This window comes from Macrobrachium rosenbergii, chromosome 12 (assembly GCF_040412425.1).
Source record: "Macrobrachium rosenbergii isolate ZJJX-2024 chromosome 12, ASM4041242v1, whole genome shotgun sequence".
Taxonomy (NCBI): domain Eukaryota; kingdom Metazoa; phylum Arthropoda; class Malacostraca; order Decapoda; family Palaemonidae; genus Macrobrachium; species Macrobrachium rosenbergii.
Window position 1 is genome coordinate 109,239,353 of NC_089752.1, and position 20,000 is coordinate 109,259,352.

The window sequence follows — 20,000 nt, forward strand, 5'->3', positions numbered from 1 at the left end:
CAAGGATCTAAAGGTGGAACGGCGAGAAAACCACCCAGTGGCACTAAGAAGCAATAGTTAGAGAGGTTGCACAGCATGATTAAAGAGGCGAAGTGTTAATGGCTAAAAAGTGGTTGCAGCTAGGGCCCGAAGGGACATTGCAGACACCCTTTAGTAATGCCTGCAGTGTACCACTTGAGGTGGACTGACAGCACTATCCCACTTCGAGGAAATAAAGTCTCAGATTTGTTTGGGAGTAATAGATACTAATGAGCATGAATTCAAACACAAACCATGACACAGAGTAACCAAAAGGCGCAGCACAGTCGTCAGTCCTAATGGTTCGAGGGACATTATCAGCAGAGCATAAAACCCCTTATGAATTTCAATTAGAATTCGGCCTCTCTTTGCAGAGACCGTACGATATTAGAACAGAAATTCCAGTGGGAGAGACAGATATAACAGACCAACGAGTTTCCCTTATCTATTGTAATTCAATTATCTTTAGATTAGTCTTGCATCTGTTCTACAATTTCTGTTGGCATAACGGGTTTTCAGGTGAGTCGAGACGATCCCTTGCAACCCTCAAAATTCTAAAATGACCAATTAAGTTGATTAAGTCAATAATAGTTGAAATGAAATTCTCTTCATTTCCCTGCGGAACTGGGGTTATGATTGGTTCTCCGAAAGAGGTAATTATTTCAAAATTTACTAATACATTCAAGTTTACTATTGTTCTTTCTTCGCTCATTTATGATTCTGAATACACACTTATTCCCGATCGCAGGATTTGGTCGTTTGGTCAATTACTTTGAGAATCAGGCATTGTGAAATTGCTTGTATTGTAGAGAGGTTATATATATATATATATATATATATATATATATATATATATATATATATATATATATATATATACATATACATACATGTATATGTATATGTATATATATATATATATATATATATATATATATATATATATATATATATATATATATATATATATATATATATATATATATACATATATATATATATATATATATATATATATACCCATCAGCATACCCCCAAAACTGACATATCACTGCTAAAGAAAAAAAAATCGCTTTCTATGAATATTCTCTAGAGTATAATAAATGAGCTTCTTTAGCTGAATTGAATTGAATATAGAATTTAGGCCAAATGCCAAGCACTGGGACCCATGAGGTCATTAAGCGCTGAAATGCAAATTGACAGTAAAAGGTTTGAAAGGTGTAACAGGAGGAAAACCTCACAGTTGCACTGTGAATCAGTTGTTAGGAGAGGGTGGAAAGTAAGATGGAAGAAAGAGAATATGAAAGGAGATACAGTTAAAGGAACGAAAGGGGGTTGCAGCTAGGGGCCGAAGGCACGCCGCAAAAAACCTTAAGTAATGCCTACAGTGCACCGCATGAGGTGCACTGACGGCACTACCTCCCTACGGGGGAGCTTCTTTAGGCACAGACTTTTTTGCCATATCTCCTTCAACGGTGAGTACCCTAGACTAATCCATAATACAATTTTTTTTGGCATTTTACAAGTTATCTACGACATCTTTCATCTTCTGTGCACTATGATGAGCGCTCATACACGCGCCCACCAGTAATCTGGGGTCACATTGAGTTTCAATTCTTTATCTCAGGGCAGTTCTGCCATTCTCTCCATTCAGTTCCCCAGTACCCTTCGAGCTCTGGTTTCCATTTATTCCTTTGATAAAAATCACTTGGCCCTTCCGTTCCCCAATATACTCCACCTCCACGAAATTCAGCTGTCCCGTGGTGCCACTCCTAGAGTTAAAGAAAATATGAATACATTGATTGAAGAAAATGGGTAGCGTTCCATTTCTATAATTTCTCAAGGCACCTAAACCCTTCCTCTGTATCTCCTTATGTGTAGTTATACACATAGGGAAGCTATAACACTTAGGCACCTAAGGAATCTTATGAGGCAAAGGTACCACTTTAAATTGAATGCTATCGTCTCGTCTCTAATCCATAGTGAAACCTGGCAAGATATTACTTCAAAGATTTACCGACATCCTTCAAACATAGTCTTATTCTTGGCTAGCTGCTTTTTTTTATCGTTTTTTTCTGCCTGATTTGTTTGACATTTTATTCTGTTTTCTTGATCAAATACTTATTCATATAACACTTTTCTTGTAAATGTGCGCGCACATATTTGCTCTCTCTCTCTCTCTCTCTCTCTCTCTCTCTCTCTCTCTCTCTCTCTCTCTCTCTCTCTGTGTGTGTGTGTGTGTGTGTTAGGAACTGTAATTCAGAAGGAGAAGCGAATACAGGCTCAGGCGAATAGACAAACAGAGTATTGACTGACAGACGTCTGTGACAGAACGCAATACGACCCGTATTAAAAGCAGCTATATGAAAACTGTAAGAATACATTTAACGACAGAAAATATCCTCGAAAAATGGGAAATTATTTACCTCGCCGAAGAACATATTCATTACGGAAAATGGTAAGAAGGAAAATCCCACGTATTGTAATGAGATGATTAATATGCAATAGATGTAATGACCGCTCATTTCCGGTTCCAATCGCAATGCATCCAGCTGTTCTTTGTACCGATGATTGCTCTCGCATTTCTTTTCAGGAGAAATCGTGAAAGAAAGGGTTTTTTTTTTTTTTCCTCAGATGGATTTTTGTAAAGTGGATGGTACGAGACCAGGAGTCCGTTTTGCATTTATGTAAAGTGGATCGTTCGAGACCAGGAGTATATTTATGTAAAGTGGACTGTTCGAGACCAGCAGTTCGTTTTATATTTTTGTAAGGTAGATAGTTGGAGATTAGGAGTTGTAAATTTATGTAAAGTGGAAAGTTCGGGACCAGGAGTTTGTTTTATATTTACGTAAAGTGGATAGTTCGAGACCGGGGTTTTGTTTTATATTTATACAAAGTGGGTAGTTCGAGACCAGGATTTTGTTTAATGTTTATATAAAGTTGATAGTTCGAGACCAGGAGTTTGTTTTATATTTATGTAAAGTGGATAGTTCGAGACCAGGATTTTCTTCTATATTTATATAAAGTGGATAGTTCGAGAACAGGAGTCCGTTTTATATTTAAATGAAGCGGATAGTTTGAGCCCTGAGGTCGGTTTTATATTCATGTAAAGTGGACAGTTCGAGACCAGAGGTCCATTTTATATTTATGTAATAAAGTGGACAGTTCGAGACCAGGAGTCCGTTATATATTTATGTAAAGTGGATAGTTAAGACCAGAAACCCGTTTTATAGCCATGTAAAGTGGATAGTTCGAGACTAGGAGCCCTTTTTATATTTGTGTAAAGTGGATAGTTCGAGACCAGGAGCTCATTTTATATTCGTGTAAAGTGGATAGTTCGAGACCAGGGGCCCATTGTATATTCGTGTAAAGTGGATAACTCGAGACTAGATGTCCGTTTTATATTTATGTAAAATGGATAGCTCGAGACCAGATGTCCGTTCTATATTTATGTAAAGTGGATAGCTCGAGACCAGAAGCCCGTTTTATATTCGTGCGAAGTGGATAGTTCGAGACCAGAGGTCCGTTTAATATTCGTGTAAAGTGGATAGTTCGAGACCAGAGGTCCGTTTTATATTTATGTAAAGTGAATAGCTCGAGACCAGATGTCCGTTCTACATTTATGTAAAGTGGATAGTTCGAGACCAGAAGCCCGTTTTATATTCGTGTAAAGTGGATAGTTCGAGACCAGAAGCCCGTTTTATATTCGTGTAAAGTGGATAGTTAAGACCAGAAGCCCGTTTTATATTCGTGTAAAGTGGATAGTTCGAGACCAGAAGCCTGTTTTATATTCGTGTAAATTGGATAGTTCGAGACCAGAGGACCCATTTTATATTTATGTAAAGCGGATAGCTCGAGACCAGATGTCCGTTTTATATTTATGTAAAGTGGATAGCTCGAGACCAGATGTCCGTTCTATATTTATGTAAAGTGGATAGTTCGAGACCAGAAGCCCGTTTTATATTCGTGTAAAGTGGATAGTTCGAGACCAGAAGCCCGTTTTATATTCGTGTAAAGTGGATAGTTCGAGACCAGAAGCCCGTTTTATATTCGTGTAAATTGGATAGTTAGAGACCAGGGGCCCATTTTATATTTGTGTAAAGTGGATAGTTCGAGACCAGAGGTCCGTTTTATATTTATGTAAAGTGGATAGCTCGAGACCAGATGTCCTTTCTATATTTATGTAAAGTGGATAGCTCGAGACCAGAAGCCTGTTTTATATTCGTGTAAATTGGATAGTTCGAGATCAGGAGCCCGTTTTATATTCGTGTAAAGTGGATAGTTCGAGACCAGAAGCCCGTTTTATATTCGTGTAAAGTGGATAGTTCGAGACCAGAAGCCCGTTTTATATTCGTGTAAAGTGGATAGTACGAGACCAGAAACCCGTTTTATATTCGTGTAAATTGGATAGTTCGAGACCAGAAGCCCGTTTTATATTCGTGTAAATTGGATAGTTCGAGACCAGCAGCCTGTTTTATATTCGTGTAAAGTGGATAGTTCGAGACCAGAGGTCCATTTAATATTAATTTAAAGTGGATAGTACGGGACGAGGAGTCTGTTTTACATTTATGATATCTCCAGATGAGACCAAAAACACTACTCAGAAATTTACAGAAAATAATTAAACAATGTCTCTTTGCATAACGATAAAATATGAAGTAATTCACAACTTTTTACTTCTGTTGTCTAGAGTTGGCGCTAGTGTCGTCAGATTTTTTACTCCGACTGTACAGTGCTCATTCAGAGATTTGCAACAACGATAAACCAAATTAGCTGGTGAAGAAGGAAAATATAAGGAAGACATTATATAAATTAGAATTACTCATTGAACATTTTACAAATTAAAGCTTATTAAAGGTCAACTCAAATGTAGCTATGTTGGTAACGTCTGACTGTCAGTAACAAATGTAGACTCATTCGGATCGAACTCCAGTTTCTTAAATGAAAGGCCAGTGCGCTACCAATTGACCCACAAAGGTGATACATGAAACTTAACCTAAGTACTTCTGTACCTGAGGTTTTTCCTGGGCAGGCTGCACCCGTAACATGCCAGAGAATTTTACCCAATTCCCCAACCCAGCAGTGTCCACGAATTTAGAGCATTTAAAATTTCATAGGTGCGGCATTTCACTACATAGTCTTATAGCATATTATAGAATATATTTGTGGACCCAACACATATTTATTTCCGCAGTTTCTTGAGGGCTCTCCCGGATGTTAATCGCGAAGGCATCGAAAACCTAGCGTCAGATATCAACCTCGTCAAGATTTTTTTTTATACAACTAAGACGCTCATCACTTAGCTTCCTCCTCCTCCTCCTCCTCCTCCTCCTCCTCCTCCTCCTCCTCCTCCTCCTCCTCCTCCTCCTCCTCCTCCTCCTCCTCGTCGTCGTCGTCGTCGTGCTCATTTACCTCGAGGAGGAAAGTTTTCCGCGAAAACTGAAACGCGGAGAAAATGAGGAAGGACGCTGTTCCAGTTCAAAGAGAACGCGTTCACTCTGCCTTTCCTTTCGGGCGACTGGATCGTCGGTATTTTATCAAACAGTGAACATATAGATGTCAGCTTTAGTCTTTAAAATTTTATTCAAGTTTAAACATTTTTGTATTTAAAACTGCTGACTAACGTGGTTCTGATAACTCCACGCTGTTGTCATTTCGAAATTCGCATCTTGATTTCGACATACGTTTTTAACTTTTTCCATAAAAATAAAAAATAATTACAAAATAGTTTCAGGGACCAGCGAACTTCCGCCAAGGCGGAGCAATCTGTCCTCTCTTCCAGAAGATCCTGTTTCCATACAAGTATATATATATATATATATATATATATATATATATATATATATATATATATATACACTTCATCAACAGGACCTTTGTGGAATTAGAGAATATATATATATATATATATATATATATATATATATATATATATATATATATATATATATATATATATATATATAATCAGTAAACTACAAACGTCCTTTAATATCAATTCGCTCTACCTCGAAAATAATATATTTTCATATATGTTACCGAAGGGAATTTTTAGTTGATAATAAGTTCGTCGTCCCGTGGGCTCGAACCAGCGAACGACAAGAACACAGGACTACAGTGGACGCACATCCGACCAGCAAGTGTGGCCGGATGGGTTAATGTGTCCACTGTAGTCCAGAGTTCTTGTCCTTTGCTAATTCGAGCCCACGGGACGACGAACTTATTATCAACTAAAAAATTCCCCCTCGGTAACATATATGAAAATATATTATTTCGAGGTAGAGCGAATTGGATATTAAAGGACGTTTGTAGCTTACTGACTGTATATGAATCACGGTGATGTGATAAAATGTCATATATATATATATATATATATATATATATATATATATATATATATATATATATATATATATATATATATATATATATATATATATATATATATATATATATATACTGTATATATATCTATATATACTTCATTCACAGGACCTTTGTGGATATACAAGTATATACATGAGTGTATATATATATATATATATATATATATATATATATATATATGTATATATATATATATATATATATATATATATATATATATATATATATATATATATATATATATATATATATATATATATATATATATATATATATATGATGCACATGTTTATAAAGGACTTTAGTAAACCCTTATGAATTCTACAGAGACGATAAATGACTGATTCATCTATCAGCGCACTTGAAACTAGTAAAACATCCGTCAAGACACGTACAGTACATGTTGCTGAAAACAACATCCGAAGTGGAAAACCCTCCGCTTCGATTTCATCACCAACATTATCGCAGCCATCGTCTCCTTTCTGCTTATTGAATCTTATCGTGTTAACATTGTCCATTCTATATCACCCTTCATAGTAAATCGATAGAGAGCCTCGTGAATTATGCCTGCAGTTTGAAGTTCAGTGTGAAACTGCAACGTTTTGTAACAGGCCGTAGGACACACACAGACGTACATGCATACACACACACACATATACACGCAGACGTCGCCTTCTTGCATGCAACGTGGGTGGTGCTAAGCAAATGCTTTGGTAATGTCTTCGTGATGCGGTGAATTCGCCAACTGTATAATGAAATTACATACCATATGCATAATGTATTTCTTACATCAGATTCTTTTTTTGCAGGCGCCCAACCCTCTGATTCCCCTACAGAGTGTGTGGTTTTATTGTAATGCATGTATCATTCGCAACGCGCGAATGGAAGGGATGAAAAAAAAAACATTGAGAGGTAGCTAGAAATGCTTGTAAATTATTAAATCATCGTAATGCTAATGGATTAAAGATAGGAATTCCGTTTTTTCCCAAAATATCCAAAGGTTTAGGAAGTGCGTGAGGTGAAGACATCTGAAAACGTATTTGATCAGAAAACCACGGATTTTATACCGTACTGCAGTTATAAAGGAAATTTTAGAATAAGTAGTAAAAATGATAAGGAAAAATGGATAAGTTATCCTACCAAAGCACTTTTGAGACGTACAATTTACTGCAGTAACTTACAGTGTATGCTGAAAAACCTATATAACAGTTATTCTATCAGAACTAGAAACCCGTAGTGGGATAGTGCCGTCAGTGCACCTCGTGCGGGCCACTGTAGGCATTACTTAAGGTTCTTAGCAGCATGCCCTAGGTCACTAGCTGCAACCCCTTTCGTTTCTTTTACTCTACCTCCTTTCATATTCTCTTTCTTCCATCTTACTTTCCACCCTCTCCTAACAGTTAATTCATAGTGCAACTGCGAGGTTTTCCTCCTGCTACACCTTTCAAACCTTTTGCTGTCAATTTGCGTTTCAACGCTGAATGACCTCATAGAAGGAATATGATTAGCAAAAATACATAGTTAAGTGATGACCATTATATATTATGATTGTGTTCATTAAAGGGCAGTTACAATCTGTATATAGTGCAGTGTCTTCCCTATGTATTTGTGCTTATAGAAGATGAAATCGTAGAGACATTTTCCCCCGTTATAATTCTTATAGGCGGCTTATAACGCCATCATCGTCCTTTGTAACGAAAGTTGGTCGTGCATAGAAAAATGTATCTGTAAATTATTACCAACATTATATTTCTGAGTGATTAATAACGCCTTGAAGGCGTAGCAGCTGTGAAAGGAGGAAAATGCTTATGAAGGCAAATTTAGAAGTGTGGCTCAGATGCTAGATCAAATTTAGATGATGCAAAGAACTATCAATGGCGTAAGTACATAATTCTACAATTTAAGCCAAAGGCCATGCGCTGGGACCTATAAGGTCATACAACGCTGAAAGGAAAATTGAGAGTAAAAGGTTACAAAGGTTTAACAGGAGGAAACCATCGCAGTTGTACTATGAGACAATTGTTAGAAGAGGGCGGAAAGTAAGATGGAGGAAAGAACATGAATGGAGGTACAGTAAAAGGAATGAAAGGGGTTGCAGCTAGGGGTAGAAGGAACGCTGCAAAGAACCTTAAGTAATGCCTACAGTGCACCGCGCGTGAGGTGCACTGTACAACACTAACCCCCCTACGGGGCAATGACGTAGGTGGTGACACTGTTCTTTGTATCTTCACGAGCCATACCTGGGCTTCAAACTTATTGATCAGATTAGCAGATGACGGTAAGTGACAGCAATAAGTATGCTTTATAGCCGGAAATTATTGCTGGTTTGGTCAGGGATTTTCAATCCACCATCGATTCGAGGAATGCCAAGAACTGTGAATGCTGTTCTCAGAAAATTTAACGTACAGCAGGTAACTCATTCTGTATAATCAGATGTACTGTTCCTAAATGCGCACGGGAAGGCCAATTGATTAATTTCCTTTTTACACTATCCTTAGGTATTATTATTATTATTATTATTATTATTATTATTATTTATTATTATTATTATTATTATTATTATTATATACTCATAGTAGCATGAGTCTTCAAATGGAGAAACAAATCCACAGTTATGTAAATGTACATATATTTACAGATAGATCTATACAGATAGCTTTCGAACAGATTCCCGAAAGCTATCTGTATAGATCTATCTTTAAATATATGTACATTTACATAACTGTAGATATGTTTCTCCGTTATTATTAATAATAATAATATTATTATTATTATATTATTATTATTATTATTATTATTATTATTATTATTATTATTATTATTATTATCATTATTATTATATATCATAAGAGTCTCATAATAACAGAGTCACTAAAATGGTGAAGGAATCAAAATTGGTGCAAGTGTAAATATATATATTAGAAAAATATATACAAACGAGAGCTTTCGAGAACAACCTGCTCGCCTCTCCTTCTCATTCTCATCTAGGAGGAGAATCGATCTGGTTCTTGAAAGCTCTCGTTTGTATATAAATTTCTAATATATATTTACACTTGCACCACTGTGGATTTCGTCACTATTATTATTATTATTATTATTATTATTATTATTATTATTATTATTATTATTATTATTATTATTATTATTAGGTTAAAGTGCCATTCCTACGGGGAATTTCATAATTTTAGTTTTCTGTAACAAAAAACTGTTGTGCCGGCTTTGTCTGTCCGTCCGCACTTTTTTATGTCTGCTATCAGATCTTAAAACCTACTGAGGCTAAAGGGCTGCAAATTGTTACGTTGATCATACACCCTCCAATCATCAAACATACCAAATTGCAGACCTCTAGCCTCAGTAGTTTTTATTTTATTTAAGGTTAAATTTAGCCATAATCGTGCTTCTGTCAACGCTATAGGATAGGCCACCACCGGACCGTGGTTAAAATTTCATGGCCCGCGGCTCATACAGCAATATACCAAGACCACCGAAAGATAGACCTTTTATCGGGGGACTTGATTATACCTACGATGTACAGAAAACTCGGTTGCACCGAGGAAACCTCAGCGTATTTTTACTTGTTTGGTCATAGAACTATTTACTATTGTGATTCATGTATGCTTATATTTACTGCAAGTTGCCTCTTGTGATAAACCTGTCTCGAGGAGAGGGGTTGGGGGTTGGGGTTTGGAGGATGGGGGGGAGGTTCCATGTTCTTCAATGTCACGATTCTGTCTCATTCTCTTCATCTTTTAGTTCAGGGTGTGACGTACATGTTGTAAAATGGTCAACATCACTCATTCATGTGCAGTACCAACGTACAGTTGTTAAACCTTTACCTTCACGAAACACATCATTTATGAATTAAAACTGAGTGTACGGTATTAAAACAATGTGAATTGGTTTCAATTAAAACACCGTCCTGAATTCAACAAAGCATTGATACATTGATTGAATGATATATTGGGTGACGTTTCATACGTGTATCACATAGTACAAACATACGTACATGCACGATCTCTCTCTCTCTGGGATAAGAGGAAAAATAAGTAAGTATAGCTTAGTTTTACCAGACCACTGAGCTGATTAACAGCTCTCCTAGGGCTGGCTCACTTATTTTACGTGGCTAAGAACCAATTGGTTACTCAACGGGACCTCTATCCGAACCACATTATAGCGAGAAATGAATTTCTATCACCAGAAATAAATTCCTCTAACTCTTCATCAGGGATAAACTCGATCGAATGACAAAATAAAAGAAAATTGATTATTTAGCAAAATCCTGGGATGCTGGGAAATTGTGGAAAAATTAAGACACCGACTTGGAAAGATTTGTTACCCATTATTATTAGTATGCAATTATTGCACACCATTCATCGTGGTGCAATGTAAGATAGTTGATGCTTTCCTGATTTGAAAGAAGTCCTACCATGCTCATCATTTTCCTCATATTATTATTATTATTATTATTATTTCAGCTGCATTTATTTTGGCGAAGACTTTTTCTATTTTCCTTGCGCGGAACTTGGCGCTGCTGTCTAACAGCTCGCCTATCCCCTTACCATGGGGAAAAGTCAAAATCTGGGCTGCTTCTTTACCATACAGTTAGTTATACAGGGTTGGATGACGCTGTTTCGACAGACTCTTCTGTCATTCTCCAGCAGAGCTAGGGGCGCTAGTAGGATTGCATAGGTCAAACAAGATCCACATGGATGGCGAATTCTGATTGGTTGCAGTCAGCGAACTTCAAGCCAAATTTCTGCGGCGAAGCTCGATCCTGACAGATCTTCGCAACCTATTATCATTCATTCCAGCGTTCCCATTGGCCTGCCGTTGCGTGATGTCATGCCGGCTGACATCATCGGTAGTTTGGCTGCTATTGGGCTGCGGATGAATGGTCATTCTACACTTTCAAGTCGTAGTCAGGGATTGTCTCGAGAGCGCCTCGCTCATCAGGCCTCCATTTGCAGAACACCCACCAAATCCAACGAATACCTGAAAACGACAACCCTGAAAATGGAGATGCCTGATGAGCGAGGCGCCCTTCGAGACAATCCCGACTCGACAGAAAGATTAATAATGACGTCATTCATCCGCAGCCCAATAGCATATTAAACTACCGATGATGTCAGCCGGCTGACATCACGCAACGTTTAATAACGCTGGAATGAATGACTCTTTATTTGTTTAATCTTCATCGAGCTTCTTTTTCTTTTAATTCGCTGACTGCAACCAATCAGAATTTCCATCCATGACCCCCTCTGAAGCCCGTGTATAAATTCAGCAACCTGTTGCCAGTTTGCTCCGCTGGAGAATGACAGAAGAGTCTTGAAATGCGTCGCGGCAACAATTGTAGAAACTCCCTGTGGAAGCTGGTTTTGACTTTTCCCCATAAATGAAAATATAGGGTTCACCTTCCGCAATAAGGAAAATAGAAAAAGTCTTCTAAAAATAAATGCATAATAATAATAATAATAGAACCTAAAAGAATAAAATTATATTAATTATTAATATTATTAATTACAGAAATTGTTGGCGAGCATTGACTTAGGAACTTGGCGCTGCTGTCTCCCCTTCCTAATAATCCCTAATAATAATAATAATAACGGAAACCAGTTTGCAGGGATAATGGCTATAGTCTCCCCTAACGTCACCCGGGGAGAAAACAAGATCCACTGGATATTAGGATATTATAATAATAATAATAATTATTATTATTATTGCAACGACAGAAAATAATGACCTAAGAATAATAATAATAATAATAATAATAATAATAATATAGCGACTACAGAAACTTGATTGACTTAGGATACGTTATAATAATAATAATAATAATAATAATAATGTAGCGACGACAGAAACTTGACTGACTTAAGATACATAATAATAATAATAATAATAATAATAATAAATAGCAGCGACAGAAGCTTGACTGACTTAGGAAGGATACGCGGATGATACTGCTTCGTTGTTCAGTCACAAGAACGCCTTAAGCATTATAAAATTCGTTCAGTAACGCGCTTCATATATCAAGAGAGAGACGGTACTTGAGTTAAACATAAGGAGAACGGGGGATAACGAGGACAGATTGTGCTCAAAAGGATGAAATAATATCAGACGAAGGGAGGATTAGTGTGGTGGAGCCTTTCAGATATTTAGGAGCAAAGATATTCGATACAAGTTGTCTCGAGTTGGAATTTAGTGAAAGATTAATAAACGAGAATCCGAATATACTTTGGACTTGACTTAAATAGAGCGAATCTGCTTACGAATGTAGGATCATATATATCTATAAGATCTATAGATATATATAATCTATATAAGATCTATATACGGACATGAATCATGGTGAAACGCTGAGCTTGCATCTAAAGGATTTTTGTCGATTTGAGAATAAAGCTTTTAAAAGAATATTATGAGAAGATATGATAAAGTGAGAAATGGTGCAAAAGGGAAATTATGAAGGGTTTCATATATAGATGAAATGATGATGAACGGGGAGATAGAAATGGCTTGGACATGTCATCCACACCACTCCGGGGAGATTAGTACCTGATGATGTCAGCTGCTCCTGTGGGTGGATGACCCAGGCCTGCTGGATGAGGACTGAGACGTTGAGGCTGAAGCTGAAAGACATTTGTGGATAATAGAACCCAGGAGCCTCGTAAGAGGGTTAGTGCCGTCAGTGCACCTCACGCGGCGTGCTGTAGACATTACTTACTGTCCTTTGCAGCGTGCCTTCGGCCCCGAGCTGCAACCCCTTTCATTCCTTTTACTGTACCTCCATTCGTATTCTTTCTTCCATCTTACTTTTCACCCTCTTCTAACAGTTGCTTCATAGTGCAACTGCTAGGTTTTGCTCCTGTTACACCTTTCAAACCTCTTATTTTCAGTTTTCCTTTCAGCGTTGAATGACCTCATAGGCTCCAGCTCTTGGCCTGTGGCTTAAATTGTAAATTCTATCTAGAACTCAGGAGACATTGGTTGTGGAATTTCACGGCGTCCCTTTGTTCTCAAGGTGTTGAGTAGAGAATGATGATGAAGATAATGATGATATTAATGATGATAGAGATTCCATAAGATTATTATTATTATCATTACGCACACTCCATTTCCAGGCATCTCTTTACACTTATATAAGTAAGGAGTTTAACAAACAAAAACGCAATTTTTTTCATATAGATTAAAAGAAAGATTTCAAAATCTGTCTGTGCATAGGCTAATAAAAGGTTATTTGCAGCATCCCTTCGGCCCCTAGCTGAAACCTCTTTCATTCCTTTTTACTGTACCTCCATTCATATTCATTCTTCCATCTTACTTTCCACCCCCTTCTTACAAACGTTTCACAGTGCAACCGCGAGGTTTTCCTCCTGTTACAGCTATGTAACCTTTTACTCTCAGTTTTCCTTTCAGTGCTGAATGACCTCTTAGGTCCCAGCGTTTGTCCTTCCGCCTAAATTCTATATTTTATCTATCTATCAAGAAGCATTTAAATGTTAGATGTTGCAGTGAATGGACTCCAGTGCAGTTGCGTTATATAATGTCACTCCGTTGTTACAGTAGCATCTGTTTATCAGAACAGATTCATTCGAAATCTGTTGTTCATGTGAATTTCTGGGTCACAAGGCTTCGTGGATGAATCGAAAAAAAAAAATATATTTCTTCGTCCCGTTGCTGTTGTTTTCCCATTTTCTGCCTCTTCCTATTTTCCAGGAAAATGAAATACTTCTGGAGAAGCACTTTGGGTTAAAAAAAAAATGCGAGGGAACCTAGAGAAATATAGTATTTCAATTAACGACCAGCTGTCAACTTTGAGGACGAGTTGAATTATCCGTCGTTCAGTTTCTCTTTGATTTGGACGTAAAAAGGGGAAAAACACATGTAGGCTCTACAACACTGAGAGAGAGAGAGAGAGAGAGAGAGAGAGAGAGAGAGAGAGAGAGAGAGAGAGAGAGAGAGAGAGAGAGATATTTTGAGTTGTTTTGAGTATATTTTACAGCCAAAAGGCAGACTAAAAAAAAAGAAAAGAATACACGAGGACACGAAATTCTGTTGAAGAGAAAAGAAAGCCAATAACATATAACTGCACGGAAAGCTTATTATAGAAGTTAAAAGATTAGGATATACAAATTTCCGTGACCTTGCCTACGATATATATATATATATATATATATATATATATATATATATATATATATATATATATATATATATATATATATATATATATATATATATATATATATATATATATATATATAGGGGGACAGTTTTCCCAGTTATATTTTCAGTAATTTTATTGCTCTAATTGGTATGGAACAAAAAGAAAAAAAATGTAATCAAGTTCTGGTATGAAAAAAAGAAAAAGTAATCAAGTTCTGGTATGAAAAAAAAAAAAAAAGTAATCCAGTTCTGGTATGGAGCAAAAAAAAAAAAAAAAAAAAAAAAAAAGTAATCAAGTTGTGATATTACCTTCTTCCATCGCGTTGAAGAACCATGTTAAAAGGAATTCAGTTTCATTGTCGAGTTATTATTGTTTGTTGTGACAACAGAATGAATACTCAAGCATTGCAAGTCATAGCAGAAAAATAATCTTTTCCAATATGTGTGTCGATTGTTCTAATTATTTGCGCCCTCGACACTCACTCCAATACTTTTTTGATATGAATGAAATAGTTGCCAAATGCGCGTCACATAACTCAAGGATCCAAAACTGGGAATCATTAGGTTAAGTTATTAGTTTACGCAACATGGCTTCGAGACGATGGTGATGATCGACGCTTTGAAAATTCTTCAATAAGTAGTGAAGTGCCAATTCCTGAGGACGTTAGATTCAACATTATTATTACTGCGCCAGGCATCTCCCCACTTCATAGTTAGATGAATATAATTGCAATTTTGTAATACCGTCGAGACTATTGAACGTAGCCAGCCTAATCCCTTTGTCCTTGCGAGTTTCATAACGTTCATTTATCTAAATGTGGAATTCTAATTCACTGCTCCTGTTGAACCAAGTTCACCAGGGAGCATATATCCCTTCCCCCCCCCGCCCCCCACTCTCACAAAGCTAATGAGGATGAATATCATAATGATGCTTGGATGCCGGGTCTTGAGGCCAGAGCTACCATCCACGTATCTTTGGTACAGTAGGATAGAGAGATTGGGCCGCGGTCGGTTTGTACACCTCGAAATTATTCCATTCTGTGTCACGATTCCGTCTCATTCTCTCCACCTTTTAGTTCAGAGTGTGACGTTAGTATTGTGAAATGGTCGAGTATCACCAATTTGTTTTCAGTGCCAATGTGCAGATGGAATTTGGTGCAGTCATTTCTAATACCTGACCTGAAACTATTGCAGGAGGTGATTTCAATCATCCTCCAAAGGTTTTCTGCCCAGGAGATTAACGTAATCGGCGTTTCCGAGATGTGTAATATCCTGGGGATCTTGATGTTAAACGGATCAACGCCGCTTTAGTCTTCTTGCTTGTTCCTTGGAATAGTTTATTTATCAGTCTAAGGCACGATTTACATAAGCGTTTGTGACAGAATTTTATTCATTTGCAAATAAAGCAATAAAGTCACCAAATTACCGCATTTCACTGATTTTATTTATGTATATATATATATATATATATATATATATATATATATATATATATATATATATATATATATATATATATATATATATATATATTTAGGCCTATGTATGTATGTATGTATGTATAATTCCATTCAGGGAACAAGAACAGCAGTGCTAAAATCTGTAACATCATCTTTATTATTATTATTATTGGCAACGTTTCGGACTTTCTCTGTCCCCATCATCAGGCGAATGATGGGGACGGGATCGCTGAAACTTTGCTATAATAATGAAGACGATGTTGCCGATTTCAGCAGTGGCGTTCTTGTTTCTTGAATTGAGTTGAATTTCTGTAGGGAAGAAGTATGTGACATTTTGAATTTTCTATACATGTATATATATATATATATATATATATATATATATATATATATATATATATATATATATATATATATATATATATATACAGAATATATACACAGTATATAATTCGTACGTGTACATAAGCATGTATTCATATTCAAACTAAAATAACCAATTTTCCTCCATTGTGAATCACCTAAAATTCCATGAAGCAATCTCAGGACATCGATTTGCAATTCCCCGTAAGGAATGGCGCAAATGCTGTAACCTTTGTGTAAAAAATATTAAAAAAAAATAAACTTGGAATCTCTTGATTCCTTTTTCTATAAGCAGACGGAACGGCCGTGCAAAGATTTCGTACTTATTTTGTAGACAACATTCCAGCAACTCTGCGTGAGCTCTCCAAACTAGCAGATTATTCAGAGCAACTTTACTTTCAGGATGATTTTCTATTTCCGTTGTCATTCATTACTCATAATTTCAGTGATATCACTTAACATTGCCTTGGGGGCGGCAGCGCCTCTCTCACTGGCTGAGAAAAAAAGGGCTGTTTCTTGGTTTCACTCTTGGAAGTTGATGTCGTTTAAGTTTTCCTATTTTCATTTTCTGAAGGAATGTGGACAGCAGTTCTTTTATCTATTCTAAAATGGCTCATGTAAAGCATCAACATTTCACAGAGAGAGAGAGAGAGAGAGAGAGAGAGAGAGAGAGAGAGAGAGAGAGAGAGAGAGAGTTCCTGTAGATCTGTAAGCTATAGATAGATAACAGTAATGAGCTATGTACATCTCAAAAAGAAATTCTGCAGTACTATGGAGTGGGTGCATCAGAGATATTGCTACATTGTAATGAATTAGAGAACTTTATCCCACAGGGTTTTATATCGTCTTCATATTTCATGAACATTTAAGATTTGATGAATGGCCTTGTGTATTCGCAGTTGGTTTTCTTAGTATTTGGGTGTTTAGAAACTTTATATATATATATATATATATATATATATATATATATATATATATATATATATATATATATATATATATATATATATATATATATATATATATATATATATATATATATACATATATATATACATAAGTACATTCATACACACATATATATACATATATATACATGTGTGTGTGTGTGTGCGCGCGTGCTTATAATGCAAATGTAAATCATTTGTAAACCATTCTCATAGGAACTTTACATGAAGCTCAATGACGCCATAATCTCGTCTCTTAAAGGGAGAATGATTTCAGGTTATGAAAAAATGAATATATAGAGTTGGAGAAAACACATTCTGATATTGTTTTTTGTTAAAAGTTTCATCATGAGAAAAATTAAATGCCATCTTGATATGGGAGCAAAGACTAAATTCTTTTTAAAACTGACAGACGAAGCGTTAAAAAAAGTGATAAAATAATTATTTAAAAAATGGATTACCGCCAACAAAAGTACAGCACTCTCTTCCAAAAGTTATGACAGGGAATGGATGCAAGCTATCCTTTCTTGTGGTTCCCCACCCTTTTCTGAACATAGTTCAGGGTGTGCTCTCCTATCACCCGCTCCTCCCCCCCCCCCCCAGCTACTCACCTGGTTATTACTTCCTGTTCTTCCTCCTGGAAGCCTCTGCACGCAAGCCGCTAGTTTAAACTGACTTAATATTTAGTTTACTGCCACTGCTAACAGCCCGATATATTGGCTCACTTACCGACTTGGACAAAAGTAAGGCATGCAAGCCCATCTCACTGATTAGGCTCTCTCTCTCTCTCTCTCTCTCTCTCTCTCTCTCTCTCTCTCTCTCTCTCTCTCCCAGCACTTTCCTTCATTCCCGTTGATGGACGATCTGGTTCCAATCAAGCATCATTTCGTTCTTTGAACATCAGCTTCTTCTTGGAGCGCTTTAGTATTTTTCGTTGTTTTGTTCCTCGTATCTCGCCGGAGTTTTTTTTTATTTATTTTTTTTTTCCTTAGTCCATATCGTTCATTCATTAGAGCCGGTGATTGTCTGTGAGAAATGAGCTCGACTTTTCCGGATGGGTTTTATTGTTGCGGTTCGAATAAAAGAAGACGCCCGCCCAGGCAATGGACGGTTTGTCGGCGGCGGGAGGGAGGGTTTTCGCAATGACATACGCCGGCCATTAGCAGCTCCTCCGACTTTTCTTTACCGTTTCACTCAATTTGCTTCTGGCTTCTATTTACCTGCCGCCGCCTGTCGCGAAATGAACGTAAAAAGAAAAAAGATAAAAACACCAAGAATGATTTCCGAGGAAGAAAATGCGTGCAGCTTCCAAATGCACTTTGTGAGTGAGGCGGGCGGGAGAGTTCAATAACGTTTCCCGGATTTAGACTTGAGAGAAGGGATTTCATCCACAGAGCCACTCGTACGACGTAGCATAATCACCTTAATCCATTATCGTTTGTGTCTGTCTCTGTCTGTCTCCCAGTGAAATGACCTTAATTGCTTCCCCTGATAACCCCAAACAACAATATTCGCACTGGATGACCTGAAAATTAGTCCGAAATACTGAGGAAATAGGACATGCATATATATATATATATATGTGTGTGTGTGTATATATATATATATACATATATATATATATATATATATATATATATATATATATATATATATATATATATATATATATATATATATATATATATATATATATATAATATACTGTTATTATGCGTAGGTATAATTCAAATGTTTAAAGGCCCAATTTCCAATAAGTTTGGAAACGCCGATGTTAACACGGTAACTATTTTTAAGACGATCCGTTTCTATGCTTAAACAAAGAATTAGACTAACTATTTTTCCTGATACTAACGTAGATTTAGTCATGAAAAACAACAGGCGAAAATAAAAAAAAAAAAAAAAAATTCCAAATGAGTTGTCTGGTATTTTGACTACCAGCGCGGCCAGCTTTATCCCCTAGAAAATGATCCGCTTTGATAAATTGCATGCAGCTGACAACGAAGGCAGAAAGACGCCGATCTTCTGCTTTCGCTGACGAAGGCAAACAGTGCGACGCTGCGCAGCTGATGGGTGTTCCTCCGAATGAGGAGAACGCAGCTGTAAATCTGGGTACTTGTTGCATGTTAATGCAACAGAGGTTGCCGCCGTAGTGGCTCCATTCCAGGGTCACGGAAATGTTAAAACCCGCTCTCTTCAAACATCTGCTTAGTGTTTGGTGCCGTCTCTCTCTCTCTCTCTCTCTCTCTCTCTCTCTCTCTCTCTCTCTCTCTCTCTCTCCGTCGTTCTAACTTTTGTCGCTCGCCGCCGCAAAGCTTTGCTTTCCCTTAATGCAGTTCCTGTGCTGATTTTAAATTCGCATCAGCGTGGGATTAGAGGTGATTATTATCGCGTGTTGTTTCAGAGCTCTTCGGAGGAAAAATCAGGAGCATTTTCGTACTCTTTAAATTACGTTATTATTGTTCAAATGGGTCTATATTTGCGGCATTATTATCATTATTAGTCTGGTCGAGTGTATAGCTTTCCGGTTATGACTAAAGAGAATTGAAGTTTTTTGATTCCCATAAAAATTATTATTATTATTATTATTATTATTATTATTATTATTATTATTATTATTATTATTATTATTATTATTATTATTATTTTGCTTAACCATTGA

At 36.6% G+C, this 20,000-nt stretch overlaps 1 protein-coding gene across 1 annotated transcript in view; it reads right to left on the reverse strand.

The window, feature by feature from the left end:
* Nucleotides 1-20,000, reverse strand: part of LOC136843857 (cell adhesion molecule 3-like) — a 565,859-nt gene that overhangs the window by 92,764 nt on the left and 453,095 nt on the right. The gene's annotated exons all lie outside the window — the stretch shown is intronic.